Source organism: Sinocyclocheilus grahami, unplaced genomic scaffold (genome assembly GCF_001515645.1).
Source record: "Sinocyclocheilus grahami isolate Dianchi unplaced genomic scaffold, SAMN03320097.WGS_v1.1 scaffold1674.1, whole genome shotgun sequence".
In the NCBI taxonomy this organism is placed as follows: Eukaryota; Metazoa; Chordata; class Actinopteri; order Cypriniformes; family Cyprinidae; genus Sinocyclocheilus; species Sinocyclocheilus grahami.
The window spans coordinates 76130-87230 of record NW_015506853.1 but is presented as its reverse complement, the minus strand read 5'-3'; the positions used below and the strand labels follow the sequence as shown (position 1 = coordinate 87230).

The 11101-nt window shown below is 36.9% G+C and overlaps 1 protein-coding gene across 6 annotated transcripts in view; it reads left to right on the top strand.

Moving 5' to 3' along the window:
• Window positions 1–1175: 1175 nt before the first annotated feature.
• The window catches only part of LOC107571963 (dematin-like), a 25647-nt gene continuing 15721 nt past the window's right edge, over window positions 1176–11101 (top strand). For 3 of the 6 annotated variants that reach the window (XM_016258356.1, XM_016258355.1, XM_016258354.1), the window contains exon 1: window positions 1178–1741. The gene's annotated coding sequence lies outside the window, so the exon portion shown is untranslated. Of the gene's footprint in view, window positions 1742–11101 lie in introns of all 6 variants that reach the window. The other 3 variants (XM_016258357.1, XM_016258359.1, XM_016258353.1) reach the window with 3 other exon arrangements.

Below are 11101 nucleotides of genomic sequence, written 5' to 3'. Positions count from 1 at the left end.
ACACTATTTATTCACTCATACACTTATTTATCTAACACACACACTCAGTCTACATTTCAATTTGCACATAATATACCTGTACATACAACTGTCTATTGTTATATACCTGTACATACAATTGTCGATTTGTATATTTTTATTCCGTATTTTACTTGTTTTATTTTTTATTTATTTAGATTTTTTATTATCTGTGTTTTTTTGTTCCGTCACTGTCATTCTGTTGCACTGTGGAAGCTTCTGTCACGAAAACAAATTCCTCGTATGTGTAAACATACCTGGCAATAAAGCTCATTCTGATTCTGATTCTGATTCTGATAAAACAATGATGTTTTGACCATCATCCGACATTGAAGTGTTTCTTAGGTGTTTTAAAAGAACCTGTACAACAGGCAACATTATATCAGAATCTGTAGATTTTATTTGATCATTTTTTTATTTCTTACAAGTTATCCATTAATTATTATTCTTATGAATTACATAATTAAGTATTACTTAAATACATTTTTTTACACATTTTTTTCTCTGAACTTTCCCTCTCACCCCTTAGCACTCCCTTGTCAGCCTTTGGGGGTCCTGGACCCCACTTTGAAAACACCTATATTAGATTAGACTAGGCACTTAGGTGTTTTAAAAGAACCTGTACAACAGGCAACATTATATCAGAATCTGTAGATTTTATTTGATCATTTTTTTATTTCTTACAAGTTATCCATTAATTATTATTCTTATGAATTACATAATTAAGTATTACTTAAATTTTTTTACACATTTTTTTCTCTGAACTTTCCCTCTCACCCCTTAGCACTCCCTTGTCAGCCTTTGGGGGTCCTGGACCCCACTTTGAAAACACCTATATTAGATTAGACTAGGCCAGATCTCATTGTCTGTCTGTTTCCAGGTAAGACTGAGGCTCTGAACGCAGGTGCCATCGCCCCTCTGCTGCAGCTGGTGGTGAGTGAGAATACAGCGGTGTGTGCCAATGCCCTCCGTGCCCTTACAGTCCTGGCAGAGGTTCCTAGGGCCCGGGCAGAGCTGCTGGAGCATGTGCCTCTGCTGAATACCAGACTAACACACCCCAACACCATCATCCACAGAGCTGCATCCACTGCCATTGAAGTCATCTCCTGGAAACCATGAGAGAAACAAGAGTTCTCCTGATACAAGACCTGGTGGTGTGATTTAAAAGAAAGAATTAGCCACATAAAACACACTCATTTTATAAAGAAAAATAAAGTTAAAAGATCAGAATGATATTAAGAATTCTGGGGGATGTGACGTTGTTTGTTTAGAACGCAAAATCTGCGTAGCAACTATTCCAACTTGCGTACGTGACTGAAACGTTTCATAAATGTTAGTTGATATAGTATAGACGTGATAAACGTGTACTGAAAGGCACCATATGTCGCTTTCTTTTGGTGTGGTTTAATCCCGGTGTAGTGTAAATGTGCAGTGTCATGCTTTCGGAAAACCCCTCGGTGCGGCGTATGGATTAAACCAGCGGTCAACGGCAGCGAGCACGTTCTCGCTATCTGTCACACGGCATGCGGAGTCACGGCAGATAAATATTTGTGGCTGCTATTTGGCAAGCAGTCCGAGCGAATACAGGACAGGCGCTGAGTTTGGTTTGCCCGCTCCATTCTATAAAGTCATATTTATTTTTGTGGAATTAAGCGGGAGGATTATATCGCAGGGAGGAGTGCAGGTGGAGGCTGTGTATTTTGGGGTCATATTTGCTGGATAGGTAAGTTTATACTTCACATACAGTATCTGTTCGAATAAATTCAAGTGAAATTATTTGAGCCAGCGCAAGAAATGCTCAAGGATTCTACCGCAGCGAGTGCCTGTCTGTTACTCAAACATCTATAACATATAGTATAGGTTAGCCTTCTTCTTTAAGTCGAATGGTAATATTAAAGTAATCAAACCAAGTGCACGTTGTGGCATAAGAAGATGTGTCTTGTCTCTTCGTAAAGATAAAATCACAAAGCGCCACAGGATTGATGTAGTCTGCGAGATTATGGCAGTGGATGATGCGATGCTTTTACATAACACAAGGCGACAGAGCCGGAGAACAGGTGCCTATGGCAAGCCATTTCAACACTTAATAGTATCCGTTTCATATGTGACTAGTACTTGCATGCTGCTAGTAAATAATAATAAAGCAACTAGAATCTATTTCAGTTTGACTAGCTGTTGACTAAAACTTGATTTTCTGCTATTCATCATCCCTGTATAGTGGCAAGTAACTATTCCATTTTTACCTGGTGACAAATTTCACATATGCAATTTGGCAAAGATAGAAATGACTAGCGCATTTTTGCTGGTGCCTATTTCAGTTTTATTCATTAGATGCTAACTATCCCAATGGTTGCTAGTGTCTATTCTATCTTTACTTTATTAGCACTAGATACCCATCCTATTTATTAGATACTAGTCTCCCTGGCCTGGCCTCTGATGGATTGGCAATGGAAATCAGTTTTACGTGTTTAGGCCAGATGTCCAGATATCGAATATGTATGTGATTCAAAGCCACATTTAGAAGTGGCTCAGAAGGATGCAAAAAATCTATCTCGTGCAGATTTTTGTGTTTGCATGTGTGCAACGATATCCAACCTGTGTAAAAAAAATTATTTTTTTTGTGCCAGTGTAAATGAAGCCTATATGAGATAGAAGTATCTATCCCAAATATTAATAGTAACAATTTATATCTCACTAGTTACAACTGCTTTCTGTACTTGACATATGTAATGACTAGTCGAAATCACTGCTTTAAAACCCCCTACCTAGATTAAAAATATTATTAGAAATACACAGTAGTCTCTAAAAAGTATGTATGCCTATTCAGTTACTTCTAGAAAAACTGGAATAGATACTAGTAACTATCTGAATAGTTGCAAACAAAAATACTAGTACCTAATGAATAATTATTAGCAAAACTAGTACCAGTAAACACTTTAAACAAATATTTGAAGAATATTTGAATATATATATATATATATATATATATATATATTCACAAATATACTGTATGTGAATATTTGGTGTCTGAACCACTGATTACAAAACAATAGTTACTTGTCACTAATAGCTAATTTAATAGGTATTAGTTACCACTGAAATAAGTACGTTTCTAATAAATAGCAGCCAGTTAAGGTAAAAAATATATATACTAGTCACTTGGATTTTTTACTGGTAATTCAAAAAATTCATCACTAGTTGGAACGTAATGGCAAAGCAATAAATGATAAAAATGGATTGCCATAGATGTGTGACACTGATGGAGAAAAAAATTAGTCTGAAATATAAAAAGAATATTCTCAACCATTTTACATCCTGCTCTTTGAAAACAGTGAATATGTTTGTATACGGTGTATTCTTTAGTTGCGTCATACTATATATAACGCAGACAATTTTGAGGCAAATCCTACAGGCTATATCTTATATTCTAAGTTGTAGCTTTGTTTTAAGTGTTTCGCCTGAAATCTCAGAGGAATATACAGCGTGTTAATTACTGAGACCATCAGTCCCCTGATCATAAAAGATCTTAATTATCAGTAGCTGATGCAATAAACTCTCTCTGTACGACAGGTTTCTGAATCCAATTAACCGGTGGCCGTCAATACTAACAACTACTCAAAGTCTGCCTGAGCTCATGAGCAGACATCTACTTGAGCAATTCAATGTTATCTATTTATATGTAACTTTAAACCAAACACCCACATTTCATGCTGTTTCTTTAAGCAGGGCCAGATTATGTAATGCACCTCACATCCATATACAGCACCTTTGAGAGGATGAAGGTATGTGGCCAATATAATTGAGATCTGTGGATCAATTGACCACATGTAGCAGGCCATCTGCTTGCTCAAAAGCAGCCATCTGCTGTGATGACTCATCAGCCAGTGTCTTACTGCTTATTAAAGACGTCTCTGAAACCCACTATCAATCACAGACAATAAGCCCTTTACGTACTATGAGGCTGATTCGGTAGGTGTTGAAAAATAGGCTGTTTTTATATAAAAATACATATTCTTGTGTCAGTGACTGGAGTGCATATGCAACACAATTATACTCTGCAGCCAGGGACACATTTTTCTCTCATTAAAGGGGTCATATGATGCGATTTCAATTTTTCCTTTCTCTTTGGAGTGTTACAAGCTCTTGGTGCATAAAGAAGATCTGTAAAGTTGCAAAGACAAAAGTCTCAAATCCTAAGAGATATTCTTTATAAAAGTTAAGAGTCAACCACGCCTACCTAAAACGACTCGTTCTAACACGCCCCCACATATCTACGTCACTATGTGGGAAGATTTGCATAACGCCGCCCAAATGTTCACGCAAAGAAAGAAGGCATAACTTTTATTCTCGCTGTAGTATTGTTGTTGCTGCCACCATGTCGTGAAGGCGCTGTGTGTTTCGTTGTGAAAGCGAAACTACTTTGTTTGGCCTTCCAAAAGAGGACGATATCTGCTTCGTCATGCCTGGAGCTGATCCGTGCTGGTCGCTGAGGAAATACATCAACTTTGCACTGTCGATCACCGGATCGGCTTTCACCGTAGACGAAGCGGAGTCCAACCCGGGGTCGTCACATGTGGTTGCCGCAAGCACTACGGACGCTCCTTCGTCGAATCTGCCGGCCGCGCCATTCCCAAGCCCGCCCACCACCGCTCACTCAAGCCGGCCTCCGCAGTCATTATAATCCATAATTATGTCCCCACTGGATGCAACGAATAACTCGTTTATAATGGGTTTTAATGTTTTTGTCTCATCGGACAGGGCATCACAGTATGGTAGGGGTGTAACATTTCCGTAACATGCTTGTGGTATTCGGCCAATCACAACGCACTGGATAGCTGGCCAATCACAGCACACCTTGCTTTTCAGACCGATAAGCTTTGTAAAAATCGACACGTTTCAGAAAGGCGGGGCATAGAGGAGAAACAATAATGTACAGTATGTGGAAAATAATGTGTTTTTTTAACCTTAAACCGCATAAACACATTTCATTACACCAAATACACAAAATAATGTTCTTTTTAGCAACATCATATGACCCCTTTAAAACAAGGACCACCGGTGCATGGCAACAGGTTGTCATGACAGTAGGACCAACTTTATACTCATCAGCAAACATTATTCTTATGCATAAACATAACCACCGTGATCTGGCATCAGGATGTTGCATGGATGTGTGTTTAGTGAAAACAGTGTTTGGATGAAGTTTGAGATTTGTTTGAAGAGCGTGAGCCTGCTTGACAAGTTCATTCACCGGATGGATTTGATTACATCCTTAGGACAGAATAAAGCAAAGATTTATGTTTGAGTCCTTTGTACTCGCGCTTCAAGCTTCTTAACCAGGGAGGGATTACATAGGACCCTTCTATAGGATTTTTAATTAAAATGTGACCGACCCCTTTGCAATCTGATAGACCCGTGCAGGGATGAATGGATAGGAATAGGAGAGGGGGAACAAGGGTAAGTTGATGGATATGAGGAGGCAAAATATTGCACAGTTGATTTTTCCATTCTTATTAGTTTTCAGTCACTGTATTTACAAGAGTGGATTTGAGCTTGTATTGACTAAATCATTGGCTGCCTGATTCAGCTTTAATTGGGCGTTTGTAAGGAGTGTCAAGCTTTAGCCTGGTGTAATGGCTTGAGATTGATCTCTGAAGAGGGGGAAGATGGTTCCTGCTTGTAGAAAGCAGAGGGCTGATGGCAAACGTCTGAGTTTTAGGGATGGAAGATGGGATGGGAATGGGGCTAAAGAGACAAAACCAGAGCGCAGGGAAAGAGTGTGTCTAGAAAAGTGAACCCTGCAATGTTTCAGAGGAAGAAAAACCAGACCAAAGCAAAAAAGAGTTAAGTTAGATTATACCTTATACCGCACTAAAAACCTGTATGACTTATGTGGAATTATAAAAAAATATACCTTGAAGAATGTCTTTTTGTCAGTGCAGTGAAATTTAGTAGATTCTGTTTGTTTTGGCCTCTGTTGACTCATTGTATGAGCAAAAATGTGATGACATGATAGACAATGATAAATGTTTTTCAGGTTCACCCAGAAATGAAAGTTCTGCATCATTTACTCACTCTCATATCATTTCAAAACCTGTGGAACACAAAAAGAAGATATTATAAGTCAGTGGGGAATTGTTGGGCAAGTGACTGAATTTTTAAATAAGTGAAGCTTGATGTCAGTATCCACAGAGTAGCTGAAATAATACTGTTATTTTTATTTTATTAATGTAACTTAAATTTTGTAGCTTGCTGGTTCCAAACTGTCTGGTATTAGAGATGGAGATTTTCAATTAATCTTTCTGCAGTTAACTTTGTTAAACCAGTAGGTGGCGACAAGTTACTGTCTTTAAGAATGAGTCATTGAATTAGTCACTCAACCAATTCATTCAAAAAATGCATTATTTATTCATCTTTTATTTTTTTATTTTTTTATCCCTCTACCTTGCAGCTTGCATTTTTCAAAAATAAAAAAACTGTTTACACAGAATGCATTTTTGTATTTCACTGTGCTGATTTTCCAGTGCTTTTTCTTTGTAAACGTGCTAGTCAGACATTTGTTTTGTCACTTTTCCTCATGTTTTTCGTGCACGACACCTGTTCTTAATATGCAATGCTCAAGTTAAAACCGTTCAACTTTTAAAAATGGCTTTTCTGCATTTTTTCCCCATTCCACCTACTATGTCTAATGTTTTTCAACACATTCTGTGTAAATGGCCCTAAAGAAAGTAGCTGCACGCGCAGGACTGTACACAGCATATATATACCATCTTAACCACAGATATACTCTTAAATAAGGCTCTTTCTTTCAATGCGGTATTTATATCCTTGGTATCCCGTGGTGCCGTTGGCCGGAGGTCTGTAATGTGTTTCAGTGTTTTATGCCCCATCCTGCTGCCAGTACAGCGTGTTAACACAATAAAGCCAAAATGGATGCTTCCATAAACATCCATCAGTGGGGCCATTAGCTTTCAAATCTGCACTCATGTTTCAGTTTTGTCTCATACAAATTCGCCAGTAAAAACGCCCACATACCAACATTGCTGACAACATACTTAAAGCAGCTGTACTTGAAATTAATATAATATCTAAATAGGTTTTCACACATACACACACACACAATAACAACACGCTCATGAACACATGGACTCAAACACCCAGGCATCATCTAATAAATCTATGCAGAGTGCCGCCCATGGGCAACAGCATAATGGCTGGGCTCAAAACACTTAAAACTGTGTGTGTGTGTGTGTGTGTGTGTGTGTGTGTGTGCCAGAGAGAGATGGCTTGTGCTTCACAAAACCAGGCCCACACACATGCACCAGCCTGCTGTCTGCAATAACATTAATTGTTATGTGGGCATTCAGAGCCTGGTCATCTACCTACTGCTGGAACAAGAGCATTGCTTATTGTTGTATTCCTCTATCAAATTCATGCAAATGCTTTATAAGTCTCTGCAGACATTTTATAACAACAAACTGTAAAAATTTGCGTAATAATTAGTTTGTGAAGGGATGCATGAATTTTAAATTCTGTTTTTATTTGATTGCCAATAAAGGATAAATGGTTAATATTAAAATTCTACATTTCACCTAAAACAGTTAAAATTAAGCATCACAACATTATAAATTATTTAATTATGTCAGTAATTCCATTTTTAGTAATAATTAAACTATTAGTGTTATTAAAAAGGAAATGAGTGTACACAATGCATTTTTTTAAATTATTTTATAGCCAATAATGTATAAATGGTTGATATTGAAGTTCTATACTGTTTTGTCTACAATTAAAAATAAAACCCTAACGCAGGTTAGTGTGTTAGTATTACAAATATTAATACTATTACATATTTAGTAACTATTAAAATTCTACTAGTGTTATTAAAGACTCATTAAATGAGCGTTAGATGATGCAAAGGTAATGTACAGTTACTTTATTAGCATATATAACTAATTATTGTACATTATTTTATGGCCATGGTTAATATTACAATTCTATATTATTTTGTCTAAATAAATTCAAAATGAAATATTAAAGCAGCACTGAAATTAAGCATCACAACATTATAATGTACAGTATGAATAATGGATTTTGAGATTATGAGATTTGACAATATTGCAGATTACATTAAAGATTACACGTTGAAGTTTTAGTAATAAAGAATTAGTGTTAATAAAGATTGAATGAGCGGTAGATGATGCAAATGTAATGTACAGTTAACCCAGAAAACCCTAGTTGCATGTTAAAGTGCTAAAAAACACTTAGAAACTGCATAGCAATGCCATGACAACCACCAACAGCACTTTGGCACTTGGCACAGTGACAGTAATTAGTACAGATTAGCATGGATAATATCCTATCAATGACTGATTTGGAGCTTTGTCAGAAAAAATGTCAACTCCATCTCTGGACCTCTGCCTTTGCATGAGTGTATTTGTGCATCCATGTGCATGTACTGTATATGTGTCTGATTTCCCTCGAGGACTCTGACATGTCTGGACCCCTCTTCCCAACAGACTTGTCTTCCTCCTCACATATGACAAGAATGAAGCCCACCACCTCATTAACGTGTTGGTGGTTAAAAATAAAGATTCCCTATGCTTGTGTTTAGTGTAGTTTGTGAGCACAAGCCTTGTCATAAAGACCATAGTCTTGATAATTGCCATAAATTCCAGTCCATGGAGGTCTAATATTCTTAGAAAGAGCTATCTGTTAACATTTCTCTTAATCTCAATGGCACTTTTTTGAACTGCCAAAGGAGAAAAAATTAATGGGAAAAATACACTATATGGATGAAAGTATTAGGACACATCTTTAATTATTTTGATTTCAATATTTAAGAGGCATGTACTTTAAGCCATATAGGGTATTTTCTTATTAATTTTCCCCTTTTGCACTTAATGTTTCAATGAGACCCACTGCCACAGATGTATTAAATCAAGCTCCTAGCCATGCACCCTGCATGTCCAAACATTTGTGAAAAAAATGAGTCATTCTAAAGAGCTCAGTGAATTCATGCATGGTACTGTAATAGGATGCTACCTTTGGAGTAAGTCACTACCTGAAATTTCATCCCTAGATATTAAACAGTCAACTGTAAATGGTATTTTTGGAAAGTAGAGCATTTAGGAAAAGCAGCAACTCAGCCACAAAGCAGAAGACCAGGTAAAGTCACAGAATGGGGTCACTGAGTGCTGAGGCACATACTAAAAGCCAATGCTCTGCTGATTTTATAGTTGAAGATCTCCAAACTTCCACTGGTATTAATGTCAGCACAAAAACTGTGTGGCGGGAGCTTCATGATACGAGTTTCCATGGCCAAGCAGCTCCATGCAAGCCTCACATCACCAAATTTGCCAAGCATCAGTAAATGGAGTAAGTAAAACACGCCACCACTGGACTCTGGAGCAGTGGAAACCCAGGACTCCAGACTAACGTTTGAGAGCAGTGGCACCAACGCCACTATGTTCTGCAGATGGTGGCGCTAGGAGCAGTTTTGGTAGGGCTGGGTGGTGGTTTGGGAAGTATTAAAAATAAAGATAATTTAATCATAAATTACTATTGTTTTGCATTAATAAGGGCAGTTACTAATAATATTACACGTTTATTTCATGGTAGTACACATTTGACTGTAAAGCACTGAGCTTGAGTTGGAAAGCATACAACTTTTATTTTATTTATTTTATTTTAACAATTAATAAAAGAAATAAAATTAACATATTCTACTTTTATTTAATGTACCATCGTTCTTCTATAGTATTATATGTAACTGACCTCTTTGTGTGTGTTTCAGTTGCAAATTGAATAAAAGTTTGTTTTTCAAGTCACTTTGCGACTTCATACACAAAAAAGTGCAAAACTTTGACAATTTGATTTCTTGATATTTTTTTACATAAGTATTTGTTTATCACAAACGGTCATCCAATTAAAAATACCACTTAAATTGGGTCATTTTTAGAGCTTTAAAGTGCTGGGAATAGTTGTGTGAAAAGCTTTAAAGTCATTGAATTGAATCATCATTGAATTTCTCTCTCAGAAGGTTGTATAAACCCTGAAATAAATAATGTAATAACATTCGACTAGGCCTTTTCTGCCACAACACCATAGTTATAGTTAGCCTTACTCTCTGGCTTTCTACATCGGTGATGTTTTACCTGTTTATAACTGAGAATTCTGTGTAGAATTTGAATGCATCTCATTAAAACTCATAGCAACCTTGGCAGAGTTTGGGGTTGGACTAGATCTCTTACTTCCAGTGAAGGGAAATCTTAATGCTTCAGCCTACCAAGACATTTTGGACAATGCTATGCTTCCAACTTTTTGGGAACAGTTTGTGGAATGTCTGTTTTTATTCCAGCATGACTGTGCCCCAGTGCACAAAGCAAAGCTCATAAAGACATGATTGGATGAGTTTGGTGTGGAGGAACTTGACTGGCCCACACAGATGCCTGCCCTCAATCCTATCAAACACCTTTGGGATGAACTGGATTGGAGATTGTGACCCAGGCCAGTGCCATCAGTGCCTGACCTCACAAATGCTCTACTGGATGAATGGACAAAAATTCCCACAGAAACACTCCAAAATCTTGTGCAAAGCCTTCCCAGAAGAATTGAAGCTGTTATAGCTGCAAATGGGGAACCAACTCCATATTAATGTCAGTGTATTTAGAATGCAATGTCATTGAAGTCCCTGTTGGTGTAATGTTCAGGTGTCCAAATACTTCTGTCTGTACAGTGTACTTCTGGAGCCATGACAGTGGAAAACGGTTGCAACTTGCTGAAAAATGTATTTAGTAAGAATATACAACTACTTTTGATTGACCATCAATGGACAAGAACTGACCACTTAGACAGGAAGAGGTTGTTGTACTGACATGTACACAATTTTTTTACCTAATAAAATATTAATACCTTGTTCATAAAAAAAAAAACCTTTGCATCACAGGAATAAATACATTTTAAAATACATTATGATAGAAAACAGTTATTTTGAATTTGAATAATATTTCACAATATTTCTGTTTTTACTTTACTTTTGATTAAATAAATGCAATCTTGATGAACACAAGATCAAATATATATA